The following is a 16290-nucleotide window of genomic DNA, read 5'->3' as shown; positions in this document are numbered from 1 at the left end:
ACGAAAAATGGAGAAAAACTTGACGAAATAAAGCGACGAATTCAGCTTGCAAACAGGGCTTTCTTCTACCGATTCTAAAAGCCAGCTGCATACACAAAAAAGCAAAGTTCCGAGCATTCAAAACAATAATAAGACCTACGCTATGCTGCGGTTGTGAAAAATGGAACCTAACACAAAGTTCCGAAAAAGTGGTGAATATCTTCGGGAGGAGAATGCTGCGAAGAATAATAGAAGCTAAATGAGATTACGGCCAATGGTGAATCAGATACAACAATGAGTTGTATCAAATATGTGACGATCCTGAACTCTCCAAATTAATAAAATTTCGGAAGTTGCAATGGACTGACCACGTTTAGCGCATGGATGACACCCGGATATCTAAAAGCTTGTTCTAAGGGAGGGCAGAAAAAGAAAGACCGGTTGCAAAACCCCCAAAGCGCTGGGCAGATTCTGTTGAGGAAGACAGCGCATTTAAAAATTGAAGAACGCAATCGATGGATGGTGATGGTTAATCGGGAGGACATCCTGAATTAATGTATACACCTCCACTGTCTCAGACTCTGGTATTTCTAGCAAAAAGTTTTTAGCAATTAAATTTCAACACCATTTCGATCGCAACTATTATTTTTTTATTTGGCATATACCGATATTTGGGCAATAACCTGCTTCCTTCTTCAGTGGCGGGTGTATACACTGATACACAATAACTTAAAAAAAAGAAGAAAAAATACACAATTATTTTTTTCAGAAGTAATTCAATACTTCGTTGAGCCTCCACGATTAGATAGTACTTCAAATATGCGCTTGTGTCCATAAACGTTTTGAGTTTGCCTTGCGATATGAGATTCCATGCCTCTTTTATCGCGCTTTTTGATTCCCCGAGCATTACTACATCGGCTTTTATTTGCGTATACATGACGTGTAAGGGTTCCCCACAAATTGTCTGTGGAGTTAAAACCTGGGCTGCGTGCCGGTCATTCAAGAATTTGTACCTTTTTTTCTTCAAAGGGTTCTTTTATTTTCTTCAAACTATGGATTGCCACATTATGTTCATCTCGACGTTTGTCATGACAGTTGAGCTGAAAGCCATCTGGCTCATCAAAATTAAATTTTTTTTCATCACCTAAAGTACTTTGCACCATTCTTTCTTCCATGCTTGGCACTTTCTAACGAGATTCATTTTTGGGTCTTTGCGAGATTGATTAGTTGTTTTTAAGGTTTTGTGTGAAACAAAATCGTATTAAAATCGATTCAATGTCTGTTTGGCCATCTGTCTGTCTGTCTGTCACACCAGATTTACTCGGAAACAGCTGAACCAATTATCACGAAATTTGGCGAGAACATGTGGTCTGTGTGCCCCTTTACGTGCAGCGAGTGGCGCCATTTTGTGTTAAGTTTGAAGGGGAGCTCTCCATACATGCGAAAAAAGTGTAAATTTTTTTCATCGAATATGATCATATGGGGTATCAAAGGGCTCGATTAGTGCTTTCCGAAGCTGACCTTATTTCTGATATTAGATGAAACATAGGGAAGATAGGGCTCAAAATGTGCGCCCCAAAAAGTGAAACAGATCTCGTTCTCAAAAATTATCCAACCCAATATCTGAAGAAAATCACAGTGATGCACCTATATGAAATCTAGGCCTCAAAATATATCCCGTCCCGATATCTGCTCAAATGAAGTTAATAATAGTAGATTACCCCGTTTTCGAAATTTACCGGAAAATTCCCCTTAAGTTCATCCCAGAAGTACAAAATTGACAACATCATCAGTGGCGGAGTCCATGGAGACGTTTTGGTTTTCGTTTTTTGGCTTTTTTTTAGTTATTTGCATATCGGTGTCAATTACTCGAGGGAAACGTGTGTATGTATATCCATGTGTAATAAAGCTTGCGGGTAGTAACCAATTAGGATGCGTTGGATCAACTTATCAATGCAGTAATAGACACTGTTTGTATATTTAGAATGAACACAGTATTTATGTCGTTTATATGTATATACATATGTGTATCTTGGAGTTTGGCAAAATATGACGGAATGTTTTGTATTCTTAGCTATATACGACGTATGAATGGAAAATGGTGCATAGAGTTTTTCGCATAAAATGAACACAAAACCTTTATACCCGAAGTGCCCAGCTTCCGGTATCGCGACTTGTTTTTGATGTGTTCTTAAAAACCAAATCTCATTTTCGTGCAAAATTTCTCTTACTCAGTGACTGCTTGTGATTAGAAGCTTTAGTTTTGATAAAATTTGACTAGAAAATAGTTCACTCTTAGATGTCTCAGTAACTATCTGGTTGCGTTTCCGAAGGAGTCGAGTTTGTATTGCGGTCAAAATAAGCAATTTTTCCATATGAATTGCCTAATTTGAAAAAGTTGCAAATTCTATTTAAGACCTATGGATTTTCCTCCAATTTTCCTTGTAGAAAAGCTTATATCGTTGTACGCACGAATGCCAAGTCATTCTTGTAAAATTCGCATTTTAAATCCATTTTTAAGGTTTTGTTGATAGCAAAATCTTCTTAAAATCGGTTTACTTCACATATGATTTCCCTGAAACGGTTGTACCTATTAATATAAAATTTGGTAGAAAGGTTGGAACTGCAGATTCCCATACGTTGAACTTACTGTAAGTACTGTATTGATAATAGTCAACTTCATACGATTTACACTCAACATTATTAGCAAGTGCGACTGAGTGTGGTAAAGTAGCTTCTTCATAAATGGGAGTTTAGAATTCCAACCGTATGTCAATTATTATAAGGTGCAGTAAATTAAGTTTGAACTGCTAGAACTTTGACTCTAATAGGCGGCATAAAGGTTTTGTATTTCCCTATGTGAGGAACAATGAGTGTATGACAGTTCCGTGTACACATAGTTAAAAACCCAATTGCCCGCAAATAATTCGATCGGTCAACTTCATACGCTTACTAAGACTTCAATATTATTAGCAAATGTGAAGAGGTTCACCAACAGCATATACAAACAAGTCAGGAAACCGGAATCTAACGCTTTAGGTATAAAAGGTTTTGTGTATTGCTTATATAAATATTTAAGTAGGCGTCCCCCATTTGTACCTATACCATAATGTTTATGCATTTAGTTTGTTAGTAATAGTGCGATTTCCACCAAAGTTGATAGTATCATGCTCAATAGTATAGCCTATAACACTGCAAAAGCTGATGATTCTATAAACTTAAGGGAAGTTCCCAGTCAATTTCTTGAAAATTTACTTATAATAAATGCGTTAATATACTTTAACTTTATTTAAACAAGTATCGGTATGAAGAGTATTTTGAGGCCTAGATACCATATGCATAAAACACGATATTTCTTTCCAGATATTTGAGTTGGGTAATTTCTGAGAACGGGTCCTTGAAATAACAGACACTTTCCGGCCATCCAAATCCTCCCCCAAACCAATGTCAAAACTAATATAGGTTTCGGAAAACACTAATGGAGACCTTTCATTTGATACCCCATAGACTATACTCGGCGAAAGAAGCACACCCCCCTTATGTACATGCAATGGAATTAAGAGGCCCAACCTTTCTGCAAAATTTCGTATCAATAAAAGTAACCGTTTCTGAGATAAAAGACGGACGGATGGCCAGACAGACAGCAAACTTTAAAATGGATTGGGGAGAAGTAGATTCTTCATAGATGCAACTTTAATATTTCATTCGAATGTTAAGTCTTTTCATTAATTATGGCGTCGACATCCAAGTTAGATAAACGTGGATACTAATAGCTAATACTTGGCAGTATTATGCCCGATACTATCCTCTACGCGGCTGCAATTTGGTACTCCTAGGTTGAGGTTTTTGCGGTCAATTTCATAAGTTTGGTATATACATTTTCAAGTTTATTTGAACATATATTAGAATGGAACCTCTTTTGAAGAGTAATCACCCTAATTTTTTTTATAATTTTAGATTGGATAGTTTCTGAAAATAAGTCCTGTCTCACTTTAAGCTAGCACATTTGGACCTCTCACTCACCCATTTTGCAATTTACGTCGAAACCAAAATTTGCTTGTAAAAGATACCCCACACGGGTATATTAGGTGAACAAAATTTTACACCCCTATTTTGCATGTAAGGGGAGAACGCTTTACTCCAGGCAAATTTATTTTACTCACTGTATGCGTGGCATTTCATAGTCCCCACATGTAAACGAAATTTCGTTTGAATCGGTGTAGCCGTCTTGGAGAACAGTGCGTATGACAGTCAGAGAGTGAACCTATTTTACACAAAACCTTAAAAAAAGAATACAAACCAAACCACCATTCGCCGGGATAAAGCTATGGTCAGAAAAGATAAAAGTAGTCCTTTTAAATTGTCAAAATAGCATTCGAAATAACTGAAGAAATGAGAATTAGCGTGGGCTGTAGGCTTCCGAGGAGATGATTCAGTGATGTTCAGCCAAGAAGACTATACAGAGGAAATGAAACTCGAAAGTAAAAGTGGGACAAAAAATGAGTCATTCGATTTGAACCGAGTGAAGGTTACAAGTTCGGAGAACATCTCTTATGTGTATTGTTTGTCATGTTTGCATATAAACCGGCAGTTTTCTTGTGTGCGAATCCATGTAACCAGGCTGAGTGAAAAATGACTAATTAAAATTATGATATTATTCGGATCGCCACTTTCTACGATTAATTATGCACTTAGCTAGAAAATTTCTATAACAAATGCTACAATGTGCACTACCATCATCACCTCTTCACACAAATGGAAACCTATATTTGATTGAAAAGCCCCGCCTACAGGATTCCATCTTTTTTTTTCGTAAAAATTTAAGGTTTTCCAGGTAGTTTCACGATTAGCTTTTTGAACAAGTCAGTAGAAAAAATACCGCTCCTGCAAAAAAAACATAAAAAGGAGCCCGTATCATTTGAAATAGGATCTTAATTTTTGGAAAGGATTCGTTTCAGAGATAAAACGAGGTCCTAACCAGAGAACATTTGTGCACTGCGGAAAAATCATGGCGGACATAACATCAAGATTTGGGGAACGTTTTCTTGGCGACAAGTGGGCCGTTACTAAGAATATATGGCAATATTCATAAGCACGTCTATCTTATTATATAAAAATTATAATAGAACCGTATGGATATCCATGGATGATGACTGATCATCCGTCAAAGTTGGTTAACGACTACATTTTAGAACAAAATATTGAATATCTTGACTGACCAGCTCCTGCCACTCAAAATTTTTAAAATAGGACCAAGGTAAAAATTGGACGAAAAAATTCAATAACTGCTAAGAGTTATGGGAAGCAATGTAGAAATTGTGGAGCTCGATTGTCTTATCCATTAATAGAGCAGCAGTTATAAAAAATATAATCAGCAAAATTGAAATGCGGACACCGTCGTACGCAACACATAAGTGTTCAGAAAGTACATGTTTCGTTTTTTGACAAGAACGTAACGTACACTCTCTTGAATATAATGCAAACAAAATCAACGAAAAAGGATCAAATAAAACCATTGCTGAGGACGAATAACAAAAGAAACTCTATTTTTGTAGGCAAAATTAAAATCTGGTTAAAACTAAGAAATCGCAATGACATTAAAAACTCAAAAAAAAATTATTAGTTCATGCTCCGTATGGAGACTTTTAGCTCATATACAGACTTTACTGGCCGCAAATTCTCAATAATATTGCAATCAAAGGATTGTGAAAAGGTTTTGCGTAACTTAGTGCATTTAAATACACCACACGCGTATTTTTCACGCTTTATTCGTTTCGGCACTTTCAGCACTTTGAATGCTTGACAAATCCCAATTTCTCTGCGCCGGCATGCAGTTTTTTTTTAATTTCGGTGAACATATTCGCATCCATATTGGTCTCCAAGAATACTACATTACCCACGTCATCCGCTCCGTAATATGCCACACACGTGCACTGAAGTTAAAAAATATACTGAATACACATATTTCATAACGGTTAATACCGATCGCAATAACATTATTGTTTCTTGCAAACATCCAAACAGTAACAATAGACTCCTCGCCTTATTTTCAATGACGGAAATCACTTCTATGTTGCAATCTAACAAAACGCTCAAAAACCGTTTTTGAAAAAAAAAACTGTGTTTAAAATTATCAGCATTTTAAACTTCAACCAAATTCAAACATACTGAAAAGCCTGCGCCATGTTGTGTGACGTCACAGCTCGAGCCTAGAAACTTCAGTAGTCCGGCAACTGGCAGTTACTCATAAAAATATAAAACTATCAAAATTAATTTCCCGCTTGAAATGCCAAGGAGGACGGTGAAATATTGCTTCCTGCCTTGTTGCACAAATAACTCCATAAAACCCCCACAGAACGCTTTTTTGGCTATGAAAAAGTGAATCGCCATCGTCGGACGGAATCCAGTGCAGTCAGGTTTAAATTGTGAGGGAGTTAACATATTTTTTTGAACTTTAACTCCAATCTAAATTAATAATATATTGGGTCGAAATTTTGTGCCACTATTATTCAAAAGTGGTCAAAGGGTTTTATAGGTCCCAGGGCAAGACGTAGATTGGTACCCACGATGGAGCATAAAACCTGGGAAACGCCTGCTGAACCAACACCAACACCTCTACTACGAAACTCTATCTCCACCTCCACGTGGTGACCGCTGGGAGCTCTTTATTAACGAAAATCTGCACACGGAGAAGGATGAAGGCGAGTCTCCCGCGCCTAAAAACGGGATAAACTGTACTAACTGGTCCTCCAGGTTGGGGGTTGGGTAGGGCTGACAACCCTACACGAAAAACTGAAGTTACGAAGCCACAACAGGAGCCTCGGACTGGACAAATTATACAATGACAAATCCCCTACGACGAAGGAATAACGATTTGTACATTTTCTCGTGGAACGTTCGCCCGCTGTACAGAAATGAAGCTGCTGGGCAGCTAGTCGATACCCTGTCCCAATATAGGGCTGATGTAACAGCGTTACAGGAGATGTGTTGGACAGGGACCGGTTTCCTGGAGAAGAGCCGCTACACCATATATTATTGTGGCCATCCAGTAAACCATGTGCTAGTCACCCAAAAAATGAAACCTCCTGTTATCGGCTTTCAAAACTTAAACAAACGGCTATGCACTCTGCGCCTGCAAGGCAAATTTAGAAATATAAGCCTCATTAACGTTCACGCCCCTACAGAAGAGACTGCAGAGTCGCGGAAGAATACCTTCTACGAGGCAGTAGAGCGAACCCTCGAAGCCTGTCCCAAATATGATATCAAAATCATACTTGGGGATTTTAACAGCCAAGTAGGGAAGGAGCCCGTATTCAGGCGATACGTTGGCTCCCAAAGCTTACATCGAAATACAAATGATAACGGACTTCAGATTATTCAATTAGCAGGGTCACACGAAATGGTTGTTGGAAATACCTGGTTTGCGCGGAAAGCGGTCCACAAACATACATGGGCCTCTTCAGACGGGATCACTTTCAACCAAATTGAACACGTGTTGATTGAACGCCGCCACCTCTCAGCCTTGATCAATGTCAGAATATATAGGGGGCCAATATAGACTCGGATCACTATCTCGTTGGCATGGTGCTCTGAGCTCGAATAACAACACCACCCAGAATCCCCTCTGACAATCAGGTGAGAGTTAACACTGAAGCTATCCACAACACAGCCCTCCGCAACACCTACAAGAGTTAAATGGATGCCGCAATAACTGCAGTCAACAGAGAACCTGGAAATGGAGCATTAACAAATGATCTTCACAATCACCTGAAGAACGTTATCACAAATACGTCCACAAAAATAATTGGCCCCAACCGCAAAAGGAGTCGGAAGGGCTGGTTTGACGATGAATGTAATGGAACGGAAGAACGTTGCATACCAAGTAATGCCACATTCTCAAAGAACGCGGGCACGCGCAGAGACTTAGCACGAACTTCGGCGACCGGAAAAACGACTTTACAGACGGAAAAAGCAAGCCTGGGAGAACCAACAAGTCTGTGAACTCGAAAAGTACAAGGAGCAACCGCACCAGGCGCGCAAGTTTTACCAACAAATCAACAGGATGAAGCCTTATACACCTCGATGTTCATCCTGCCGAAACAAAGAGGGAAATCTGATTTCCGATAAAATAGGCATATTGGAGCGATGGGTTGAGTACTTTGATGAATTACAGAACAACCAGAACATCGGCGAGTTGGAGGTCCCGCCAACTGAAGACGACGAAGAAATACTGCCACCACCAAGTATAGGAGAAACAGTCCGTGCAATTCGTCGGCTTAAAATTCATAAGTCGCCAGGTGCCGATGGAATTACAACCGAATTGGTTAAATATGGAGGCGACCAATTACACCAAGTGGTTTATCAACTTGTGCTCAAGGTGTGGGACAGCGAATCAATGCCTGACGACTGGCAAAAAATGATTATCTGTCTCATACATAAACAGGGAGATATCACACAGCGCAGCAAATTTTAGGGAAATCACTTTGTTCAGTACCATCTATAAGATATTCTCAGCTATCTTGCTAGGCCCGATAACCGCATACGCCCAGAACATCATTCGCCTATACTAAGGAGAGATCAGATTTTCTCTCTGCGACAAACGATATAAAAACTGTTGGAATATGGACATCAGTTGCACCATTTGTTCATCGACTTTAAAGCCGCCTATGATAGCATAGATGCGAGGTTAGATAAAAGCAGCAGGATCACTCTCCAGACCATTCGACATCAACAACGGTCTAAGACAAGGAGATGCCCTATCATACGTCCTCTTTAACCTGGCCCTGGAGAAAGTGATCCGCGATGCAGATGTGAATGGGAGAGGTACTATCTTCTTCAAGTCCACCCAACAACTGACCTACGCTAACGATATTGTCATTATGGGAAGAACAACTCGAGATGTAACTTCATCCAAATCGAGCAGACAGAGCGAGATCTCGAGATATACATTAATGAAGGCAAGAGGAAGTACATTGTGGCAACGTCAGCGCCAAAAACCAAAGAACCAACAGCATCGAATCCCGCTGGTCAAACGAAAACAGTAAAGATAGGAAACTATAACTTTGAGACAGTTGAAAATTTCTCCTGAAAATGATAACCCATAAAAGCAATAATGATGAAATCCACGCACTGTTGTTGGCAGCCAACAGAGCCTATTTCAGCTTATAAAACTTGTTCGCTTGTCTCATTGTCTCACTATGGGGCTAAAGCTCTTAGCATTCAAGAATATGATTTTGGCAGTCCTTATGTATTCCTCGGAAAATTGGGTTCTTAGCAAGAAAAATTGCGTACTCTTGACCGCGTTCGAGAAAAGAATCTTCCGAAGAATTTTTGACCCCCTACATGAGGATGGACGATTCCGTAGCCTACATAATGACGAAACCTATGAGCGATACCATGACCGTCAAGTTGTGGATAAAATCCGGCTCAATAGGTTACGGTGGGCGGGTCACTTAATCCGTATGAATGATAGTGATCCAGCCCGGAAAGTTTATAAGGGCAATATCTATGGAAGAAAAAGAAGACGAGGCAGACCCTGTCGGAGATGGAGCGATGGCGTAGGTCAGGATGCCAGACAGCTTTTAGGGATATCGAATTGGTGGACCTCGGCGCAAAACCGGGATGTCTGGAGTTCCTTATTAAGGCAGGCCTAGACCGGATACCGGTTGTTGCGCCGTTGATGATGATGGTATATGGCTTTCTTTCTATAGCTTGGTATTCTATCTTGTGATAAGTTCTCCTGAACATTTTGTCATAGGCACTTGACGCCACTTTGTATATTTACCCTCTGTTTGCCTTAACTTTGCCCTTAACTAACGGTTAATATCGATCGCAATAATGTTCTATTGTTTCATGCAAATATTCAAACAGTAACAATAGACTCCCCGCTTTATTTTCAATAACGACAGAAATCACTTCTATGGTGCAATCTAACAAACTCTCAAACCGTTTTTGAAAAAAACGTCTTTAAAATTATCAGCATTTTAAACTTCAACCAAATTCAATCAGACTGAAAAGCCCGCGCCATGTTGTGTGACGTAACAACTCGAGCCAGGAAACTTCAGTAGCCCGGCAACTGACAGTTACTCATAAAAATATAAAACTGTCAAAATTAATTTCCCGCTTAAAATACGAAGGAGGACGATGAAATATTGTTTCGTGCCTTGCTGCGCAAATAACTCCATGAAAACCCCGCAGAAAACTTTTTTGGCTGTGAAGAAATGAATCGCCATCGTCGAACGGAATCGAGTTTCTTTGGAGTGAAGTTTAAATTGTGATGATCATTTCAATGTGATTTAACGTTTTTTAAACTTTAGCTCCAATCTAAACTGATGATATATTCGGTTGAAATTTTGTGTCACTACTTCAAATCAAGTCACAAGAGAAGGGCTTCCGCAATATATTCAACCTGCCCAAGGTTCGAATCCCGCCGTGTGCAAATCCTTTTTTTGCGACCTGTGAATCTTTCAGAAACGTACGTTTCATCACCGTTCATGTAAAGATGTCGTAATTTGCTATATCGTTTGTTACTATTACTGCCGAATCGTAAAGTAATTGAAGGATTGTCCATGCACGCATTGATTTCCCACTTTCCTGTTAAAAACTGATTGATTACTTGAAAAGTAACAAGTAATAAACACTAAACCGGAACTTTCACTTAGGTAAGATTCAAATTGCTCGCTCGATGACGTCACATGAAGTGTCAGTCAATCATCGCGGTTTCTTTTCCAACTTGTGAGAATTCAATTTTTAAACTATTATAATTAACAAATGAACGTACCGAATTGTTTTTTCTTAGGGGATGTAGTAATTGGACAAGTGAAACTACTATTTCGGCGTAAAAAACATGTAATCACTTTCTAACGCGGGAAGTCTATTTACACAAAATCAATTTGAAAAAAAAAATTTCGAAAAGGGAAGAGTTTTTTTAGAGTTTTCTGGGGTGGCCGAAACCTAGCCAACTTTGCCGTATATTTGACTTATCACCTTTTGTGAATCTCAACTGTATTACGATTTTTTATCTCTGTCCGGATTTCAATATCATCTACGAAAATAGAGGTTCTTTTGTTATTCGCTCTCAGCAAGGGTTTTATTTTATCCTTTTTCGTCAATTTTCTTTGTATTTGTATCCAACAGGCTGTGCATTGCATTCTACTAAAAACGATGGTGTCCGAATTTCAATTTTGCCCCCTCTATGTGAAGCAGTTATAAAAAATAATGGTCAGTCCCCTGTTCCAGTCCATTGTTCCTATGTCCACTTTAATTGTGAGTACCCAATGTTAAGTTGAATTTGATTTACCAAATACAGTCGAACCTGGATATAAGGAATTGCAAGGGAAACTCACTTAAATTCCTTATAAACAAGTTTTCCATTTATCCAGTTTTCCTTATACAGAGGCTTTCAGCAAAAAATTCCTTTTATCCAGGTTTTTAAAATCACCTGGTGTATTTAGTATTACAGCAACTTTGAGTTTTCATTTAAATACAAATAAATAATCCGCATGATAAATAAAATTAAAAAGAGTATATCAATATCAAAGATTCTTTATTTCATAAGTCGTCACTGTAATCAGTCGAATACATAAATGGAATGAGTGTCTATCTCATAGATATTAAGTTTTGAAAAAATCAAATATTTTTGTTTGTTTATCAGTGACCACATTTTCAACGTTTCTTTCAAGAGCGATAATATTTTCGAATATCTTTGGTTCGGTTTCACGCTGTTCAAAAAATTTTGTTAAAGTATGCAGTGCCTCTAACGCTTCCCTCTTCTTTACAAGTTTTATTTCAAGAGTATCGCCGTGATCTTCATCACTATCGTTTTCATTGGTGTCACACATTTGGAGGGTGCTCACAATGTCGTCGACTGTTTGCTCTCCTGTAACCTCGATATTTTCATCGACGTTTACATAATCTTCGAAGCTAGGTACCCTCTCACCGGCATTGGAAGTTAATTCAGACCACTCTTGGAATGAAGGCCGTAACTCCTCATGTGAAGAGTCCCATTCGGAATATTGGGGCTCTTGTAAACCATTTATCCTGAACCCTGCTTTCCTAAAACAGTTAGCTATAGTGGTCTGGGTTACAGATAACCATGCTTTTTTCACAAATCTCATTGCGATGAGAACGTTTATTTCCAAGCTACCGTTGCTTTCGAGATTTGTTAAAATATGGCGAACAACCTCCCGACGATAATTAATTTTAAAATTTTGAATCACTCCCTGATCTAGGGGCTGCAGCTTGCTGGTGGAGTTTGGAGGTAGGTAGACAACTTTTATGTGTTGTAGTTCATCTGAGCTGTAATGGGCAGTACAATTATCGATAAAAAGTAAAATTTTCCTATTTTCGAGGCGCATCTGAATATCGATTTTCTTAAGCCATTCCGAAAAAAGTGCTGCAGTCATCCATGCTTTGCTATTGTTTTTGTATTCAACAGGAAGAGTTATCACGCCTAAAACAGAAAAAAATCTATAGTATTTTAACTATCGACTCATAACCTTTATTCTGTTAATGTCATTTATACAGTAACAGCGAACGAAGAATCTTTTACTCACCTGCAAAACATCTGGGTTTCCTTGACTTGCCGATAAGAAAAACGGGTAATTTCTCAGTGCCAGTCATGTTCGCACATAAAAGAATAGTGACACGTTCCTTGCTGTACTTCCCACCATGACACGAAATTCCCTTAAAGGTAAAGGTCTTATCTGGCAAGCATTTAAAAAAGAGCCCTGTTTCGTCTGCATTGAAAATGTCGTTAGGAGAATAATCTCCCAGCAAAGCGGGAAGATCGTTTATCCACTGGCTACATGCGTTGATGTCTACAGCACCACTTTCACCAGAAATTTTTTTAAAAATAAGATCATTTCTTTTTTTAAAGCCATCCAACCAACCGTTGCTGGCGCAAAAACCTCCAATCGTCAACTTCCTAGCAAATTCTTCAGCTTTTTCTTTCAAAATCGGTCCATTTACAGGTACATTCTTGCTTTGGCACTGTTTCAACCACTCCACTAAACACTGTTCCAGATTCGGATATTCCGAATTACGATTTCTTTTTATTTTGCCATGTCCTTCAGAACACTCTTGTTTGATTTTGTCGCTTTCTTTTAAAATACGACACAATGTCGACAGCGGCACGAAATATTCCGCGGATATTGCATTCCGAGTTTTTCCGTTTTCAAACTCCTTTATCAATTTCAATTTCTCACTTAAACTTAAATTTTTTCTCTTGTTTTCGGACATGACAGCCTTTTATTATTAAAAGAAACAAAAGTTATAGCGGCAAAGGAACAGTAAAAGGTTTAATTTGCAAGTGAAAGAATCGTCACCACTATCACCGAGTTTCAAATTAAACTTTGAATAAACAAAAAATTTCAAAACGTGTCACAATAGAAAATTGCACGATTCTAAGAAAAAAAAAAGACCTTCCCTTTTTGTCGTTCAGGGGAAAATTCCATATATAGAGGTCATGACAACTGAATAACATAAAAATTTCCATTTATAGAGGCTCCGGAAAAAAAATGAATTCCTTATAAAGAGGTTTTCTATTCCATATATAGAAGTTCGAAAAATTGAAAAATGTTATTTTTTCTTTGAAAATTGAAGGTGCACGAAAAAATGTTCCATTTAAAGAAGTTTTCCTTATATCCAAGTTCCTTATATCCAGGTTCGACTGTAATATGGTTTTATGTCCCTGTTTTATCAAATGAACTAAATATCAAAACGTAAAAAGTAAAAGATTAACTTTTGCTTTATATTTATATGCGATTTTGAAAGAAAATGGACTATGCTATGCTATTTCTTCGTCCACAGCGTATATTACATGCAAAATGGGTGAAGCTGTTGCAGCAACAAGAACCAAATAAATCACACATTCAACCCATGGAAAAATCGTAAATATTAGATTTTTCCCTGTTGAGAAAATGCTATCTTCCACGTACATAATTGTCATCAAATTATACACGTGTTGGACTAAAGTAAATGAGGCAACTGGGAATTTTCATCGACCATGTGCTCACGAGATATGTATCATGCTATATTTACACGCACACATCAATCGCAGTCTAATGTACTGAGTACATCTACCAATCACAACCCGTATAGCAGTCGTGGCCGAGTGGTTAAGGCGTCTGACTCGAAATCAGATTCCCTCTGGGAGCGTAGGTTCGAATCCTACCGGCTGCGATAATTTTTTATTTTTCCTTCACAGAACTACAAAATAACAAAACAATAAACTTTCTTTTTCCAACCAGTTGACGAAATTATGAAAGGAATTTTCACAGAAAATGGAAAAATTGACACTTACACCTTATGTTTTAGGGAAAATTATATTAAGCCCCGAATGAGAAAAATCGCACAATTAAGCAGAATTTCGCACTGGAAACCACAATAGTGACTGACTAGAATTTTCGTTAGCAGATACCGGCTCGCGTAATTGATTGACTACAGACTAAATGAGAGGTACTGGACTGATAAGGTGCAAGGTATAATTAACCAAATAACCTCTGAGCACAACTTATCTGGGCGGGCTTAAAAGATTTTCCAGAGTATTTTCGTCGGCTCTGAAAATTGATAATAATAACTAATGGGAATGTTTTTTTTAATTTTCTAGAAAGAAACGAGAAAGAAGCAATTATGCTTACCACGCATGCATTTTTCGCCCAGGGTCTTAATAATTCTTGCATCGTTGGCATATATAATCGGAGAAGGTCAGAACCCTGCGATTTCAATGTTAGAAGCGAAGTGATATGAATCATATGTGTTACGTGAACGATAAACATTTACACAAAGACGCTAAATGTAGTAAACTTGAAGGGTTCCCCTTTTAATATAAAGGTACATTACCTAAATGCAAATAGTTCAACAAATATATATAGAGTAATATGTATGTTTCATTGCATATTGTGTTTGATATTCATACATATACTATACATATACATTATATATTACACATTTTCGAAAACTAGCCAACCGGAATCTCTGGAAAAATTATCTGAGATCTGAGCAATATTTTGGCTTAATAAGTGTGTTATCAAATGTTTGAAATTGACTAGAAAACTCTCCTTAAGGTTGAAACTGTGAACCCCCACCCATGCAGTGAATCACATCTTCCAACATTGATTTTTGAGGGTCCTCGTCGTACACGCAAAAGAAGGGTATAAACCTTTTTTTTGACAAATATAGCCGTGTGAGGTGTTCAATGAAAGGCCTCAATTACCACTCTCCGGGGATAGATAAGGGAAGTGCCCTGTGTGGAGTTACCAAATCTCGCATCCGGAGATGTGCGTGTATGGGCATGTTTATGCGCAGGCCGGGTAGGTGGGAAGTAAACGCCCACCCGTGGATAAAAATTGACTATGGGAAGGATACCGAGAAATTAAACCAAACATGGAGGAGCAGAAGAAGAATGAAGTTACGGTGCAGGGCTTCGGAAACCCAGTGCCGGCGATTTTTGGGAGTGAGCAAGCGGGCTCCCGGCCGTCGTTATCCAACGACCGCAGTTCCTCAGTAGTGGGAACCTTGGCTACTGTGGCATCTAACGTTACAAGCGTACTGGAGGAACTTGAACTGGCTCCAGTGATGGATCCGTTCAGAAGCAGCTCGATTTTTCGCAGATCCCCTCCCACACGGGCACAAGCCCCCACGATCGAACCTTCAAAGGCGGATGCGGAAGCTTGGAGGAAGGTAGAACCGGGGAAAAGAAATTATCGGAGGAAGATTAGACCGGAAGTGATTTTCATTTCCAAACGGGGCGAAGGGTCATACGCCGACATTCTCAGGAAAGTGAAGGCAGACCCCGAACTCACCAATTTGGGAGGCAACGTCAGCCGCATAAGACGGTCGCAGAAGGGAGATCTTATGTTGGAACTTAAGAAATCCAAGAATGTAACCGCGGACAAATTCTTAAGCCAAATCGGGAAGACTTTAGGGCAGGAAGCCGACATAAGAGCTAGCAGGCCGGAGATCACTATAATCTGCAAAGATATAGATGAAATCACGACGAAGGAGGAGGTTCGCGAAGCGTTGGAGAAACAGTTCGATGTTGCCGGACTACAAGAGTCAGTGGTGAAAACGCTAAGGAAAGCCTATGGGGGAACACAAACCGCCATCATCAGCCTACCAGTGGAGAACGCACTCAAACTGTTAGCAGCAGGGAGAGTGAGAATAGGCTGGGTTATGTGTCACCTTAGGGAACAGGTGGCGTTAAAACGGTGCTTTAGATGCCTTGGCTTTGGTCACATTGCGAAGTCATGCACTAACCCAAATGACAGGTCAAAGCAATGCAGGAGATGCGGAGTGGAAGGCCATATCAGC

General features: G+C 39.0%; 1 protein-coding gene and 1 non-coding gene across 3 annotated transcripts in view; one reads left to right on the top strand and one right to left on the bottom strand.

Annotated features, from left to right (window-relative positions):
* Positions 1–16290, bottom strand: part of LOC119647283 — a 53799-nt gene that overhangs the window by 15234 nt on the left and 22275 nt on the right. The window contains exon 1 of one of the 2 annotated variants that reach the window (XM_038048181.1): positions 14282–14428. The exons of the other annotated variant lie outside the window; for it this stretch is intronic. The gene's annotated coding sequence lies outside the window, so the exon portion shown is untranslated. Of the gene's footprint in view, positions 1–14281; positions 14429–16290 lie in introns of those variants that run through there. 2 annotated transcript variants of the gene reach the window in all.
* On the top strand, positions 14079–14160 carry Trnas-cga. The gene has a single exon. It is a non-coding gene; the product is annotated as a tRNA-Ser (tRNA).

Source organism: Hermetia illucens, chromosome 1 (assembly GCF_905115235.1).
Source record: "Hermetia illucens chromosome 1, iHerIll2.2.curated.20191125, whole genome shotgun sequence".
Taxonomy (NCBI): domain Eukaryota; kingdom Metazoa; phylum Arthropoda; class Insecta; order Diptera; family Stratiomyidae; genus Hermetia; species Hermetia illucens.
This window is presented reverse-complemented; position numbering and strand designations above follow the sequence as displayed.